Genomic DNA, 15,281 nt, shown 5'->3' on the forward strand with positions numbered 1-15,281 from the left:
GCAACACTGCACGGATGAGGAAAGACAAGGAGAGAGATGATCACCTCCCTCTTCTTTCTACCCCAGACTGGCAGGAGGCCAAACTGTCTCTAAGAGTAAATTAGAGCAACATAAAAAATCTCTGTTCCATCTAAGGATCCTAAGGGACCCATATAGCTAGCTCAGCCCTTCGTGTCAGCCCACTAAATAGATCAGAGGAGTGTAGATTACATACATCAAAGTTTCTGATTTATTTTACCTTAAGTAATAACAATTACATTTTTTCCACATACTAAACAATATCTTCCGTATAGTAAAGTATAGGAGTGCTGCCCTAACTTACTTGGATTTTTGCAACTGCACTTCGGAAGAATCACTGAATACATTCTTATCATCTTATATAAAGAAGCAAAAATACACTCGGCATAATGCTTACCTAATACTCAGTGTCCCTGAGCAGTGGAAGATGTGCATTGATTGTATAACGGCACAGGCAAGAAACTAGGAATAGCACATCCTGGTTTGCAACCTCTGCAACAGCTTAATAGCATCAAAATTCTTATCAGAATCTATTAGATTCTGTTTAGATTAGATTGAATTCCTGTTAGAGCCCAGGGAATCTAGAGCTTCACATCTCAGAAAGGTGGATGAAAAAATATCACTAGAAAGTGCAGGTATTACAAGCCACATGAAGCAAACTATGGAGAGAAAGAGGGTAGAGAGCATAGAAAAAGGATCAGACCGTGCTTGCTTTGCAAAATCAAAACATTTTTTACAGTTTTGCTTTCCAAAAACTTTGAAACAAGGCCTCCCACTTGGCTTTTTGATTTTTTATAACGTTGTTTTATTCAAGAGGTTTGCTTGAACAAGTGTTCGTGAATTAGGCAAAAGCTTTCAGGCTCGTCCAAAGATATCAACAAAGTAATATGTGAAGGAAAAAAGTAGCAGTGATGGTCTCAATTCCTGAAAGTATCTTAGTTAATCAGAATTTCCTTTTAAAATTGAAAGTCTTGGTATTAACAAGTGGCAAAATGAGAAACCATTTTTTGATGATGCGAAGAAGCTGCTCACATGAGTGACTCTATGAGAACATTTATCTGAAAAATACCAAATACTGTAAAGATGCTCACAAAATAGAAATCAAAGCCTGCTAAATAAAAATAAAATAATAAAATAAAATAACAATGATGATGATGATGATGATGATAATAATAATAATGTGCTAAATGTCTTTACCTTCCCACCATGAATTGTCTGGTGGGACAATTCATGATAGGATCGCTAGGCATTTCTGTTTAACATATTTCTAAGTGTTGCAGAACTAGTGCCTACCGTGTCACATTTCAGTTTATAGAACATCTATGTATTGCATACTGCACCTGTATCCAAATAGTCTTGAGGTATCTATTCAAGTTAAAACACCAGTTCAGTTTTCACTACCGTATCAAAATTTTGTATATTAAAACTTCATTAGCAAATTAGCAGATCCACATTTTTTTGCGGTTCATAACAGGAGTAAATAATTAATCCGTATTTCAGACTTTTCTTAAGAGGAGAATTATTTAACTACAGCTGCATAAAAGTAGAACCAATTATTTATTTTTCAATGATTCATTTATTCAAGAGAACTGACTTTTATCTGCATGGTCAGAGAACAGAAGAACATGGTGTGTGGGGGAAACATAGAAACAGTTATCAACACAATACACAATGATGAAGCACTAGAAAAATAACAATAGCTTTCATCTTTTAAGATGCAAAATATTTTGTCTTGTGATCCCATTATCTCCACAGTAGGCCAACTCTGCTAGCCCTTGACTTTGATTGTTTCAGGTTTGGGTTTCCATTTTAATGAGGGTAAGAAACCACAGCTCTGGCTTCCCTCGTTTGGAGCTGCAGGCCTGCAGCGCTGCCGCTGATCACCGTCCCTGCATCACGGGTTATGAAACAGAAAAAATAAGACTCTTAAAAACCCGGGGATTTCTTTTATACACGGTTGCTTTGGGGTCTTCTGTTACACAAAGGTGAAAATTACTGTAGCGGCCAGAGCAGCGATTCACTCTTCTATCTTCTACTCTACAATCACTTTGTAGTTGTGTTGTTTGTTTGTTTGTTTGTTTAATATTAATTGAAAAAAAAAACTCAAATCTTTCTCATGTGTTCTGAGCGCCCGGCGGTGCTGAGCCGGCCTAGGCCAGGCCGAGCTGCAAGGACCGGGCCTAACCCCGGCTCCGCGGGGGGAGCGGGAGCTGGGCGGCCAGGCCTCAAAGGCTGCGCAAGTCCTGCCTTGGGACCCTGTCCTGAGGAGCTTCCCTCACTCGCGAGCCAGCAGGACTTTGAAAAAGAAGCGCAAACAAACGAAGAGCACGCAAATGGAAAATTCAACGCCATCTCACTATAGATCTGGAGGGGGCTTCGTCCGTTTACGTTTTTAACCAATAAAAACCTAACGCAGGTTTTACTTTTGGAAAAAAAAAAAAAAAAAAAAAAGTCGAATGGGAGCTTATTTAGAACGTGAGGCAACTGCCTGTAGGCCTGTCTGAGCGCTGACGGCCTCGTGCTGCCATCTCCAAGCTCCCAACACGACGATGAATCGCTTTAGCCCGGGGAACGTGTCCCCGCCGTGTTTCGGGAGTTCTCCTTTCCACACATCCACGGACCCGCGTAGCCAGCGATCTTTGTTGTGCTGCCGTGGGTGACATCACGTTCTTCCGCAAAGAGCTCTCAGTGACAGCAAACACGTAGGCTTTGGGGTAAATGTAAAACAAGCATGAAATTCCCTTTAATGTGAAAAGAAGACACCAAAAAAAAAAAAAAAGTGGAAAGGTCATGTGGAAAAATCCAGCAATAAATATGAGTTTAGAGGCCGAGTGAGTCTTGCTGTCACCAGGACGAGCCCACCGAGGCGGACACCCAGGCGACATCCACACAATCTTATTATTTGCACGACATTGGCCATGGGGGGGGGGGGGGGGGGGGGAGGGGGAGGGGAGGGTGGCGGGGCTACGACCACCAAAAAAAAAAAAAAAAGCGCGGCGACCCCCCTGCGCCGGGCCGGGCCCCGCTCCGGCCGTGGGGTGGGGGGTGCGATCCGCGGGGGGCGTGGGGTGGGGGTGCCCGGCGCGCGGCGGCGGTTTGGCGTGCGCAGCTACTCGTCGCCGCGCGGTAGCGGCGCGGCGGGGCACTGCGGAGCGCGCGGTAATGATGTCAACTTGTTATTTACTTTCCGAGCCCGAATGACTGAGCAGGGCGAAAGGAGAATCAATCAGCCGCCGGGTGACCTTCCAGGCGGAAAAAAAAAAAAAAAAAAAAAAAAAAAAAAAAAAAAAAAGAAAAACACACACACACCAAAGGAAAAAAAAAAAAACAAAACACAAAAACACAAAAAAACAACCCCCCCCCAAAAAACCCAACCGAGGAGCGCGGCGCCCGCCGAGGCCGGGGCGGGGGAGGGGAAGCACATGGAAACGGGCCGCGTTGCATCATCCGTCCAGCGCGGGGCCGCGCGCGGCGGTGCCGCCACCCGTGTCGGGGACACGAGGACACGGGACGGGCGGGCTGGAGGCGAAAGAGCAGCGGCGCGTGTGCCGCCGCGCGTGGCGTTTCCACCGGGAAGCGAGAAACCCCGTTTCTGCTGATTCACAGCTATGGAGGCCGCGTCAGCCCGCCTTCCCCCCACCCCCGCGCCCGGGGGTGCTGCCCGCGTCCCGCCGCGGGGGGGGGGGCGTGGTGGTCGTGGGGTGCGTGGGGGGGAGGGAGAGCACCCCTTCGGGCTGCCCCGGCCGTCCCGCGGAGCGGAGCGTGGGCCACCGCACCCCGGCCGCCCGCCCGCTTCGGTGTGCAAAGCACGACGCCACTATAGCTTCACGATTAACGCCGAGGCGCGTTCTCCTCGTGGGTCTTGCGTGGGGTGTGTGTGTGGGGGGTCGCCTCCGCCCGCGGCTCGGCCACAGTCATCGTAGCGATGGCAATCGCCGCCGCCAACCGGCGGGCGCCTGCGGGCGCGGTACGTGCGTGGGGGAGGGCGGCCGTGGGCAAACGCGTGTCCCCGGCCGCGCGGGGCGGCTCCGCGCCTCGCCGCCGGGCTCGCACAAGGTTAACGCCGAGCCGCTCGGCGGGGCGGGGGCGGGTGGGGGTTGTCCTCTGTGTGCGTGGGAGGAGGGGGATGGGGGGGGGGGGGAAGGTTGGGGGAGGCGGCGTGCGTGCTGGGTTTGTCACTGGGTTTCTGTTACCGGTCGGGGGTGGGGTGGGTTGGGGGGGGGGGCGTGGGGTGCCAAAGCACAACAATACTGAAAATAACGCGTGGCAGCGGGCGGCAGGAGTTACCCGAGGGCACCCCAAGGGGCGTTGGCGGCGCGGGGGGACACCCGCCGGCGCCTGAAGTTGTGTGTCCCTGCGTGGGTGCGCAGGACCCGGGCGGAGGGGGGAGGACGGGGCCAGGGCGCGGCAGGTTCGCCCCCAAGCCCGGCTCCCCTTCAGCCCGCCGGGCTCCGCCGCTCGCCCCCCGGTGCCCCCCCCCCCCCCCTCCACAACCCCGCCCGCCCTCCCCTCCCTCCCTCCCGCCCGGCGGCGGCGGCGGCGGCGGCGGGCCCCGGGCGCGGCCGGTTCCCCTCAGCGCCGCTCCCGCCGCCGCCGAGCGCCCGCACCGGCCCCGCCAACCACCCCCCCCTAACCCCCCCACCCCCCCCCCCCCCCCCCCGGCGGAGCAGCCGCGCCGAGCGGCAGCACCTCCTGACCGCCATTCCGCCCCAAAACTTTCCGTTTTCCCCTTCCCACTCTCCGGGACTTCCTTGTGCCGCCTGTGCGCGCGGAGGGGGAGGAGGAGGCGTGTGCGGCGGCGGCGGCGGCGGCGGCGGCGGCGAGGGGGGATTTACAGTCTCCTCGCAGGCTGGCCGGGACCCCGGGGGAAGAGGAGTTGCACCATGCGCGGCAAGTGAGGGAAAGTCTCCGCCAGCGCCGCCCGCAGAAGTTGAGGCTTTCCCCCGCCGCCCGCGGGAGCGGGAGCTGTGCCTTTAACGCCCGCTGAGCGAGGTGAGTTTCCGAGGCGGATTATTCATCCTGGGGACCCTTTTTTTTTTTTTTTTTTTTCTCCCTTCCCATTTTTTTTTTTTTTTCCCCCCCTGCTCTTACGCGAGGTGACAAATCGTCCTTCCCCGGCGCAGCCCCCCGAGCCGAGCCGAGCCTGGGGCCGGGCCCCGCCGCCCCCCACGTCCCCTCGGCCGCCCGCCCTGGCTCGGCGGGTCTGACCCGCCCGGGGCGGGGGGGGGGGGGGGTGTCGGGTCGCTCAGTCGTTATCTGTTATGACGAAGTTTGTTGAACACGGGCGTTTTGGGGGCTGTTTGGGTTTTATTATTATTATTTTTTTTTTCCGGGAGCGCTGGGCCGAGGCGATGTGTGTGGGGCTGCCGTGTCGGTGTCGAGTGTGCTCTCAGCTGCCCCCGGGCAGACCGACCCCCGGGGCTGGGGGGGTGGTGGGGGGGGTGGCGCAGTTTTTGGAGCGGCTTTCTACTTCTGAGGTAGTATTTTAATGTATTTTGTATCTTTCAAAAAAAAAAAAAAAAAAAAAAAAGAAAATAAAAGGAGAAGTGCTCGCGGGGGGGAAAAATGCGAGGTATTCACGCTCAAGTGTGGAGTTTGCAGAGCCCGGGTGGGGGAGGGGATCCCATTCATCGCCAGGGCTTGAATCAGCAGCGGGCGGAGGGGCCGGTCGCTCCCGTCCATCGAAGTTTACTTCCAAGTAGGTAAACAAGTTAATACCCCCCCCTCCCCCCACCTTGCTCCCCCCCCATCGCCCCCTAACCCGCCCCCCCCCCCCCCCCCCCCCCCGCCCCGGTGCTGGGTGCTGCTGCCAGCCCCGTTACCGGCGCTGCAGGCTGCCGGAGGGGCGGGGGGGGGGGGGGGGGAGCCCCGGGGGGGGGGGGGCACGGGCAGGCTGGGGGCAGGGCGGTGCGGGGGGAGCGGGGTTGCAGACCTGTTGCACGGCGGTGCTGTGTCCCGGGCCGGGGAGCCCGGCGCCGGTGCGGCTTCTGCGGGGGTGGGTGGGTGGGTGGGTGGGTGGGTGGGTGGGGGTCCGGGGGGGGGTGGGAAGGGGGGAGCGGGGTGGTGGGTGTGCAGCCGCCCGCCGGGCGGGAAGCTGGGGGACACCTTTTTTTTTTCCCCCCCTCAGCTGCTGTCATCTCTCTGAGCCTGTTCCCCATTTTGTGGCGCTGGTTTAATCGCAGCGGTTGGGCTGATATTTCGGTTCGGTGCGCGGTTAAATATTGGCGTGGTGTGATGTAAAGCGAATGACCCTTGACCTATTTAATTATATGTTGTTGGGTTCTCGGGTAGACATCCTGCACAGCACAGAAAGGGGAAAAAACACAAAGCCACACCCTAAAAGTTAGGCTTGCATATTAATTTCTCAAAGTCGGTGTTTAGACTGAATAAAGGTTTTCCTTTATGTTGTCTTAACATGTCTCTTGCTGTTCTCCACAAGGATTTGTACGACGTTTTTCCTTTCTTGACGCACAAGTCTTAAAGTGTAGATGTGTGTGTGTTGGTGGGGGAGGGGAGGCGGTCTGTTTGGTGGAGCTCATTGAGTGTTTCTTGGAAAAGGAAAATATTGCAGCACAATGTTGCAGAAACCTGAAATGCTTCATTGAAAAGAGCGCTTCTCAAGTGATGATTTGAATAAAATGGAGTGTAAAATTAAAATTTCAAGACTGGTGTTTTAGGCTAATAGTATGAAAACAAATATATTGTGCCAGAGGGAAATCTGATTGTAGGTAATAAATACAAGGTCTTTACTGGTGACAAATATAATGTCATATCCTTCTTCCTTAGCCCATTTATTAGCCACCTTTTAACTGAGACTGCTCGTGTGGCGTGCACAAGACTTTATATACCTCGCTTACCATGTGGCTGCACATGCTGGATTTAGGCCTGTTCCTGTCCAATAGTTAGTGTCCTGTCACACACAGAGACACTGGGCAGGGTTTGAAGTTAATGTATTCTTTCCATGATGGCAGATCTTGTTGGCAAGAGAACAGGATTGTCCTAGTGTGTTTCGGCACTGGTTTGTGGTTTTTTGATTGTTTTCTGGGTTGTTTTTTTTTTTTTAAACAATTACAGATAATAATTGCAACATCTCAACGGCAGTGATAGTAAAAAAGGGAAGCTTTCCCACAGAAGGTTTGTAGAGGGGTGGGAGGAAAAAGGAAAACGAGAGGGGGAGGATGCTATCACATCAAAAATACGTTAAACCTTTCTTGGGCTACATGCAATAATGGTTAAAACGGTGGAGGTTTGAGCAGAGCTGCTGTAGTTGCCTCAGTTTAACACCTTCAGTGAGCTAAGCAACAACCAAGGTTGTTTTTTCTTCCCCTAAGATGAAAAAGTGTGTTTCAGAAGCAGAGGATGAAAAGTTACACATGCATGTAAACACTGGCAACTACACAACTGTCCAAGTCTTGCAGGACAAAACAAAAACCCTCTGCAGATAAGTTGTCATATGAATACATCCTCTGCCCTTCCTCCACCCGATTAAGTCAGGTAACTCCAATGTCCTCTGCCATGTCACTGCTGTGAGTTACGCTACTTGCTCTTCTTCTTTCCAGCGAGTGGCGAGTATCCTCCACAATCAGAGTATCGAAAGAGCACAAATAAATGAAGTCCTCCTTAGGGAAGGGGGACGTTGTCTGTTACTGGAATTGTCAGGCTGCTTCTCCACCAGTTTGCCCAGTTTTGGTCCTGTCATTGATTTACAGATGGGCTTTTCCCATTTCCGTGGTGGCGGGGCCAGAAGTGGACCTGTTGTCCACTTGATGCGTCTCATGTGCCGTGGATCCTGGAAGAGCTTCCCGAACGGAGACCGCTCCGGCAGCGGCGGTCACTCATGGCCTTCATCCCTCAGCTTGGGAGGAGCCGAGGAGAAGGTCCGTCAGCCCAGATGGGATCTTGTTTCTCGGTGGCTATGTCAGCAGGGCGATACGCCTCGGATTTAGCGATGTGCTGAATGCGGTTCCTCGGAGAGACGAGGCTGGAAAGCCCATCCCAGGGCTCTGGCCTGGCGATGGCCGTGGGCAGCGCATGGGTGCGTGCTTCGGTGCCATTAGCTCTTGTTTTCTGTTGGCTGCTGTTATGAGTCCAGCGTTAGAATTCGTGCTGTAGTCGATACCGAACCGATGCTGTTTATATTTTAGTAGTTCCAAGGGGCCCCCGTTCACATCAGGGCCATTTTGGGGATATTGTAGATGACCGTTCTTGCCCTGAAAAGGTTGTAATGTGAGTAAGTGAGGGAGACAAAAAGCCAGGAGGGTAAATGGTGGAAAAAACTGACTCAGGGGAACAGCAGCTGATTGTAGTGCCTTATCTGCAGGACAACAGTGTGACCTCAGCTGGTAGGGGAGAGTAGAGTTGTTAACACCTGGCAGCACTGCTGCCGATAAATGGAGGTGCTTTTTGCAAGGAGGGTGCAGGCATCCCTTTGCCTTCACAATGTGCGATCCCTACCCTGGATCCTCTTTACTATCACTCTTTTAATTCCTAGTATTGTTTTATATTGTGTCCACCACCCTGCCTATAAAACGATCAAGGTTTTGTAACTCTTGAGGGCAGATACTTTTTTTCATAATCTTCATTATGAGGCAAGATGGAAGTAATTTTGTAAACTCTTTTTCAGCTGCTAAATTAAACTCCATTCCCTCTTCCCCTCCCTCTTCTTGCCTATTTTTAGTTAGGAGGAAATAGCTGACCTCTTTACAGCAAGAACCCAGACCCCCTGGGTGCCATTTATAGGTTTCTACCAAATGGCCTACTTGGACAAGTTGGTTGAAATTAAACAAAAACATTGGAACTACAGCTCTACGTAGTGAATAGCAGCCTTCCTGTCAATACAAAATCTGTCATTTTAATGGTACTGAAACAAATGTCCCAAGGTGAAAAATGGGGTTTAGGTTATTTTTCTTGCCTTTGATAGACAAGAGAATATTTTAAATGCACCATGTTTTATTTTTATTTTTTTTTTTTGGTATGTGTGGCAGTCCGGTTATTAATGTAATGGAATTTCATTTAAGAATGACTGACAGTGTTTTGTTTTACAAATGCAAGAAGCCCCCTGAAGTTAGGACTGTTTAAAAGCTAGGGGGAATCAAAGAAGGGTGTTCAATCTCATAAGGAAAGGTCATCGTTTCTTAACTGTTTTCTTCATATGTAGAGATCTTACGCTGGATGGAGATTTACAAATTATAGTTACTTATGTTTACTAATACCATAGAAATACAAAATTGCTTCTGCTAGCTAACTGAAATCAAGTTTGACTCTGGATACATGACTGTTTTTGAAGGTTAAGGAGCATAGGCATCTTGCATCACTTTTCTTGCTCATATTTGTATTTCATTTAAGTGATATTGATGCCTTAAAGATACTGGACTCTAACAGCAGGTATTGGATTTCTTAATTTGTTGTTTGAGGAGAGAAGAGTATCTGGGTGTACATGCAGTCTGTATATTGTCTCTGTAATCCTCTGTTCAGGTCGCAGCCACCAGTCCCTTTCTTTACTGTGGGTTACTAGTATGACTGCAGTAGCAAAAGAGGCTTGGGATTAGGCGTGTTTGATGATTTGGCTTCCATTTTTATAATCTTGTTAACTTTAGGCAATAAAAGGGGCATTATGGTGTTTAACCCCATTTCTCAGCCCTTCTCTGTTTGTAGTATGGACAATCAATACATGTCGTCTTGTCCTATTTAAACCGGAGAGCATCTAAAGATTCATAATTTTATATGAAGTTACAACAGAATTTTATGCCAGGAACCCTATAGTATCTATGCAGTACAAAATCGTGACAATAGTACTGTAGTATGAAGAAGCAATTATTTTAATATTTTGGCTAAGTGGATTGCATAAATGCAGTTTGGCTTGGGTGTTGAATCTTACTCATTTGCTATGAGAAGTTACACAGTGCACTAAACACGTGGACAAAACAGTGCCTCTTGATGCTTAGATGACATGACTTGTGGCCTATTTATGAACAGATGAGTAGCACTAATAATGTGTAATAATTGTATATATATATACACTCATCAAAATACTTTTGTTTAATTAAGTGCTGTGTTTTATTGACTTTTTGCCATTGGAGGGTGAAACAAGGCTTTTTAAGAAGCAGTGTTCTCCATTAATATGTAACGGTTGCTCTATACATCACTCCACTGCCATTCAAAACACGATTGCATTTACTGACCTAAATTGCGTTTAAGCTCCTAATTCTTAGTTTCAGTTTAACCTCTTACTACGATGTAGGGGGTTTAGAATGTGTTTTGTTACATAAAATAATAATTTTGTTAGGTGGAAAACTGTGGTGACATCAAATGTGATTTTATTTTTTTTTTTTTCTATTGAAACACAACTTCCCCATACCTGTGATAAATTATTGATAGAGCAAAAAAAGCAACGTTTTTCCCCTAGGCATTAAAAACACTGGGAAAATATCCTTTGACATTATCTTTAGGAAAACAAAGAGGATTTTCTTTTGGTGGATAGATTCCCTTTGTCATTCCGCAAAATAATACATTTGTTGTGCTCCTTTTTGAAGGCAGCAAACTGCACTGGATGTACAACTTTGGCTTCTACTGTATTTTGCCGTGTAACGCTATCAGCTCTTCACTGAGTGGAGACTGTGCAGAATATTCTCCATAGTTCAAGAATGAAGCCAACTATTTGTGATTTATATTTCTGAACAGAATAATCATGTTATAATATCGCTGCTGAAAGGAAGCTGTTGCATTGTTATGATTAACAGGTACACAGTTGTTGTTGTTGTGCTTCATGCTTAGAAGTGTCCACTGATGAGTTTGTGCCAATTTGAACACAACTCTGCCGCCCACAGCAAAATCGTTGGAAAGATGTTCTTCCAAAAGAATTGACCTTAACAGTGTACAGTGAATACATACATGAGATTTGTATAAAGTAGAGTAAAAATACGGATTATTTTTGCAAATCCATGTGTGTTGGTAATTTATAATTAGGAATTGTTATAACCGTTTGATAGTTTCAGTGTCGTTTGGCAGCTGCAAGTTGCTTGCTGTCTGTGCCAGTGGGTTTAGTCTAGTTGCTACTGGCAGAGGGTATGTGCGTGTCCAGAGACCCATTAGTATTAAGACTTCTCTTATCACATAGTCTCAGTTGGGATTGTTGACCAGTAATAGGTTTTACAAATACTAATTGTTTAAAATGAACTACACTAATTGCCGCATGTGTGTGCATGCGCATGTACGTATACGTATGTAGATAGCCTTAAGGTAGTCTGAAAAATAGCTTTGGAGAAAAAAGGGGTCACCCTGAGGTCGGAGGACAGGTAGGCTCTCAAACCCCGAACTAGGATACGCTCAGGTTTCAAGCTCCAGTCAGCAGCAGCTGAGGTGGTGCAGAGCCAGCCAGGTGAATGTAGGACTGGGCCAGGCTGGATGTCAGATTTCGGGAGAAGACAGAGGTGCAGGACCTTTCAGTTATGTGCTTGCTGAAATGTGGAAAAATCAGGAGTGGATACTGTGCTCGTACACGTGACTGAGCATGGTGAGACCAGGAGGCGGTAACTGGGGTACCGTACGTGGCCGAGTGATGCATTCAAACATCAAAATTATAGTATCTTCATATTTTCCTCTTTTTTTTTTTTTTTTTTTTAATTCGTTTTGGTTTTTGGTTGCTCTTAGAAGTAAAATTTAAACCCTGATCTCAACAGAGAGATGAAGGCAAAATTATCCTCTTGCCTAGCGTTCTCCACAAATAGGGTCGAGCTTTGCCGACGGGGTAGGACAGAGAATCCAAGCACAGACAGTGCCTGTTCATATTGTGGGGATTGGTTTCCAAGGATATCTATCTGGTGCTTTTTACAGTCACAAAACAAACTTAACTCTTCTTGTGCCCGTTTACATGCACACATGAATTAGACCTCTAGGAATTAATTTGGTTACAGAATTGATTGAAACGCACCAAATCTTCTCTAATTTTTTCAGAAGGTGTTGGTAATGCTGCCAATACTACGCATTCATCTCTCTTTCCTTGTAGCTTAGCTTTGCTGTATTTTTTTACTTTTTGGATTGAGTTTTATTTTTTTTTAATGTACAGGCTTTTGTAGTTTTTTGTAGTTAATATAATTTACTTTTTAATTTGTTGACTTTTAAACTAAAACAATGTAATCTGGAAGGCACAGATAAAAGGCAGGCCTGAGGATTATTCTAATGAGGAACACATCTCCCTATCCCAGTTCTCAAAAATGAAACTAAAGAACAGAAGCAGGTACATTTTTAATAACATTGCATGGTGTTCACGAGACAGATCTTGTGTCATTCTGTGAAACGTATTCAAGGTTTCTTTATTTCCATTTTGACTATTACTGTTTTTGGGGTTGATGATGTTATAACTCATTAACAATGCTCACTTGTATTTGTAGGAATCTGTTTTTATATTAAAAAACACACTCGGCTTTGATACTTCTGCTTGTATCAATAAGTATCTTACATAACTAGTTAATTTAAATGAGCCAATTAGTTGAAAAGTAGTGCATGACAGTGTATCGTAAAAATTCATCCAGCTTCATTCTCACAGCATTTTATGTGCTTGGAAAAAAAAACATCAGGCAGGCTGAAAGGATGGCTCTAAATGCAATATTAGAGTGGAAGGAAAGAACCGATTTATTACATACAGCTCTAAATTTACTAGAGCATTAACATAATAATTACTCTCACTGCTGATGAATGAAATCAGCTTTTCTGGGAGACCATCATCATGTCTTTACTACCTAGTCTGGTATTGCTGGGTAGAGGTTAGGTAGAAAATAGAAAGTAGTTTAGGCCCCGATGGGCAGTTTACGAGGAGGAAGAAGAGTGGGAGCAGGTGACCTCGGAAGCTAAGCTACACTGGTTTAACCTGCTGACTGTCAGGTAGCCAATGAAAACTTCTTAGGAATTTTCTGAACAGTGTTTTTTTTTCTTGGCTAAAATGACATGCCTTCAGAACACTTATTCCTGTGCATTTATTCAGTGTTATGGTGGTAGTACATATGGTATGTGGGTATTTTCTAATATGTTAGTGTTATTTTGTGGTTACAGCAATGGCTTTTTGTGCGTGTCTGTTTTTTTTTAATGTTTTGCATGTTTGTATGCGTATGTGCTCACTGCTGGATTAAGTTTTTTATTTTAAATTTTGCTTAGAGTAAACAATATATTCATGGTATCTATTACATTACCAACAGCATGTATTTTGGGTTACAAAAGCACTCGAAATGTGGAAGGGATCTGTGTACAACGTTTTTCCCTTTTTTTAAAAAAGTAAATTCAAATCTGTATCTATTAAGAGAAAAAAATCAGTTCCTTAACACCTTTACAAGGCAACTGATAGGGCACGCCTTTCCACAGCTGGATAAATCATTTGCATTTCACTTATAATGGAATGTAAATGATTTATCTGCCTACCATCCTGCAGAACTACTATGAAGATTTTATTAATTACTGGTTTTGAAGAATTTTAAAGATCAAAACACATTGCCAATTTATTTTGTTCCTAGTTTATTGAAATATGTGAAAGTAAATTTCTACTTAGTGAAGTACAATCCCACTTTCCATCAAATTACAAATTAAGATAGCAAAGTATCAAAAGAAAATAACAAAAGTTTTATCTCCCTTTTGGTGGTCAGTTTAGAAGTAATGATTGCTTTAATTTTTTAACTAACAGATTAACAGAAGATTTCTTGGCTAACAGAATTGGGTTTAGGGTATTAGTTTGCCTGTGAACAAGACTCTGTTGTGTTTTTCCAACCTTTTTGTAATTACTTTTAAACTTTTATTTTTCAACTTCCACCCTGCCCCCCCCCCCCCCCCCCCCCCCAGTGAAAACTATTGGAGTCCCCAGTGAAGTTTAAGAGGTTTGATTTTAATGGATATTTTCTGTGTTTTATAGTTTTTCTTTTTGTAAGGTCCACGATACATGGGTAACTCCAGCAAGGACAGAGTTGATGGTACCTTTGTGTTCTGAACGTTCAGCAAATCCTGTTACAGCTATGGACTGATATTGCAAAAACGTATTTGGCATGTGCAGGAGACTTCTAGGATCAGGCCTTATATGATGGGAGCACAGATGCTTGACTGATTAGGTAAACATTTCTGAGCCTTTTTTAAAGCAACTGATGAAGTGCATGGTCTTAGCCTTAGTTCTAACAGTCAGTGTTCTTGTAATGAAACAGAGATTGTGGTGTCCCTTTCCTTTCCCATAGCCCACATAAGTAGTCTTTTTTGTATGGCATAACTTCCACGGTCTATTTTGAATACCATTCTTATCTGAATCCTCACAGTGTTCTTTGAAGTTTCTGCAGCTGACAAACACGAAGTTGAGATTTAGAGCACAGTTTCTGTAAAACGTGCAGGAGCTGTGTTGGCTATGTTGAAATTTACTTAGGCTTAATATTTCGAAGTGTAAAGTGTAAGACTTAGCAATTTGAGGTTGCAAACACATACATCGAAAAGTGACCAACTTGGATGGGTGGTTGGAACCTGTGACTTTTTTGTCAGTTAAGGTGCCCTTAGTTTTTTTTCGGGCCAGCCCACATCAAAAGGTCTAAGAAACCCTGGCGGCAGCCCCCCGTAAAGCAGCGGGCAGGCGGCGGCAGGACGCTCCCGTCATTGCCTGTCTGGATCATGCAGAGCCTGAACGCTGCTCTGGAGCTGTCACCTGTCACGAAAGAAGCCCGACAGGTCGGGTCCGGCACCTGATGCTTGGCTCTTGCGTAAGGGTTACAGAGGGCTGTACCCGTTGTCAGACGTGGTGCCAGGCTCCCCCGGCAGCGAGGGGCATGCTCTGTGCCTTCGGGGCCGGCCGGAGCTATACCGAACCTCGGCAGCCTGGGCCCGGTGGCTTTGTGCAGGCCGCGGCGCCGGGCCTGCCCCGGCTGAGCGGCAGGAGCCGGGTGGACGGGGCCTGGTCGGTGGCGGGGAGGCCCAGCTGGAAGGCGTGTGGTGCAACGCTTCGTCCTTCACATTAGACGCTGGCCATAGAAATAAACGTGAAGGTTTCACCGCTCCCGAGTGCAAAAAAAAAAAAAAAACAACAACCCTAGAATGGGTATGTCCCTGTACTGGTGATGTGGTGCGTGTGTTTTCTTTTAATTTACTCTTTTTCTCTGGGGTGGTTGCTCTGTGTTTGTCAACGGTGGATAAGGAAAATTCTGCAGAAGAAGCATTAGGTTTATTTTTCTAACCTTAAAAATAAATTTTCGGACTCAAAACTTTTTTCATTTGATGACTCAAACATTCCACAAATACTTGTTTTACAT

At 46.7% G+C, this 15,281-nt stretch overlaps 1 protein-coding gene and 1 long non-coding RNA gene across 3 annotated transcripts in view; one reads left to right on the top strand and one right to left on the bottom strand.

The window, feature by feature from the left end:
- Window positions 1-1,574: 1,574 nt before the first annotated feature.
- On the bottom strand, window positions 1,575-4,777 carry LOC116960155. Its single transcript, XR_006164961.1, has 2 exons — window positions 4,708-4,777; window positions 1,575-2,725 (listed from the first exon to the last, which is right to left on the bottom strand). It is a non-coding gene; the product is annotated as an uncharacterized LOC116960155 (long non-coding RNA).
- TBL1X (transducin beta like 1 X-linked) overlaps window positions 4,741-15,281 on the top strand; it is a 198,784-nt gene continuing 188,243 nt past the window's right edge. For both annotated transcript variants that reach the window (XM_042788878.1, XM_042788879.1), the window contains exon 1: window positions 4,741-5,010. The gene's annotated coding sequence lies outside the window, so the exon portion shown is untranslated. The remainder of the gene's footprint in view (window positions 5,011-15,281) is intronic.

This window comes from Tyto alba, unplaced genomic scaffold, assembly GCF_018691265.1.
Source record: "Tyto alba isolate M040663 unplaced genomic scaffold, T.alba_DEE_v4.0 Super-Scaffold_14, whole genome shotgun sequence".
Lineage (NCBI taxonomy): Eukaryota > Metazoa > Chordata > Aves > Strigiformes > Tytonidae > Tyto > Tyto alba.